At 56.8% G+C, this 1,404-nt stretch overlaps 2 long non-coding RNA genes across 8 annotated transcripts in view; one reads left to right on the top strand and one right to left on the bottom strand.

Moving 5' to 3' along the window:
- LOC104848427 overlaps positions 1-503 on the top strand; it is a 6,674-nt gene extending 6,171 nt beyond the window's left edge. For 4 of the 7 annotated variants that reach the window (XR_004516800.1, XR_776417.3, XR_776419.3 and 1 more), the window contains one exon: positions 263-483. This is a non-coding gene — a long non-coding RNA (uncharacterized LOC104848427). Of the gene's footprint in view, positions 1-262 lie in introns of all 7 variants that reach the window. The other 3 variants (XR_004516799.1, XR_004516798.1, XR_776416.3) reach the window with 3 other exon arrangements.
- Positions 504-629: 126 nt separating this feature from the next.
- LOC104848426 lies at positions 630-1,398 on the bottom strand. Its single transcript, XR_776415.2, has 3 exons — positions 1,245-1,398; positions 936-1,040; positions 630-705 (listed from the first exon to the last, which is right to left on the bottom strand). It is a non-coding gene; the product is annotated as an uncharacterized LOC104848426 (long non-coding RNA).
- Positions 1,399-1,404: the final 6 nt, after the last annotated feature.

Here is a 1,404-nt window from a genome sequence, read left to right as displayed (position 1 = left end):
AAAAGTGTGTCGTGAGGTCTGGGATTTTTTTTTTTTTTTTTTTTTTAAGTTGACAGAGTCTTGCTATTTGCTTCAGGCTGGCCTTGAACTCACTGTGTGGCCCAGATTGGCCTGGAACTCTATGCAGTCCTTCTGCCTCAGCCTCCAGGGTGCTGGGTTTATAGGCATGCGCCTCAGCACCTGGCAGTCCAAGGGTGTTGAGGAAAAGTCAGGTGCCCTGCTGTGGGCTGGAATGGTGAGCCAGTCTTCTTGAATCTTCCAGGAAATTCTCCCCAGGCTGCTTGCCAGTTGGACAGCCTCCATCCCTGTTCCTGAGCTTCAGGTCCTCGGTGCAGAGCCCGAGGCTAGCTGCGAAGGTATGTGGCTCTCACCTCACCCCAGCCCACGTCTAGTGGCCCTTCAGCCGCCCCGGTCCCAGGCGGTTCGTGTCTCCCCATCTCCATCAGACTGCTGCCCCTAAGACTGACAGCTCTGGGCAGGAAGGACACAGCTGCTTCTCAATAAACGTGTTGCAAAAAAGGAACAGATGAGTTGGATGTGTATTTATTTATCTTTGGAGCCCGTGACCTAGAATAGAAGATCCTCCATTCAGCGTCGGGAGAGGGCGCCCACCTAAGAACCTCCCCTGCCCAGCTCGTGGTTGTCTCAGGGTTTCCGCGGGCGGTCACTGCTCCCCTCTGGTGGTCATACGTTGTCTTGCACCTGCTGGAGAAAACAACTTGGCATTTACAAAACTGCCAAGTTGACAGTTTCCTCCACAAAGTGAAATCTGCTTGACTTTTGTTAAGAACTTGAAAATTAGGAGTCTTTGGGGTCCAGAGCAAGAAGATCCTGGGTCCTAACAACCACCACCATGCTGCGGACAGGGTTTTATTAGAAATGAGTTTTACCTACCCAGCCAGAAGGCCGCACTCAGCCCATGTCCTGGTGCCTACCTGCTGCGGATAGGCTCCAGGAGCCCCGCCTCTTCCACCACTGGTCTGGGTAGGGGACAGTCAGCCCGAGGAACCGCAAGGGACAGGACCACGAGTGGGCTCAACCTGGAGTTGTTTGGGGAAGTGGGCCATGGGAGTGCTCCTGGGATTAAAAGTCACATGCCTGGGATTTGGGGATGGGATGGGATTACCAATGCCCCTAGAGTGCTTGCAGGAGACCAGCAGACTTCATCCGATCTCCCTGCCCCTCCCGGCCGATGTCTCGCGGGGTTCACACTCGCATCCCCACTCAAGGATGCCGCTACTCACGTGGTTAGAGGTTTGGGGCCAGGCCTCGATCATCCGGCAGAGGGCGCCACGTCCCACGCTGCGGCCCGGGGAGGCGGGGGAGGGCAGAGAGGCGGAACCCCGTCCCCCAGCGCCGGTCTGTACAGCACGGAGCGAGGGCCCGGCGCGGGCACCACCGCAA

Source organism: Fukomys damarensis, unplaced genomic scaffold (genome assembly GCF_012274545.1).
Source record: "Fukomys damarensis isolate Sample0158 unplaced genomic scaffold, DMR_v1.0_HiC HiC_scaffold_12, whole genome shotgun sequence".
NCBI lineage: Eukaryota > Metazoa > Chordata > Mammalia > Rodentia > Bathyergidae > Fukomys > Fukomys damarensis.
Note: the sequence above shows the minus strand (reverse complement) of the source record. Positions and strands in the feature narration are given on the sequence as shown.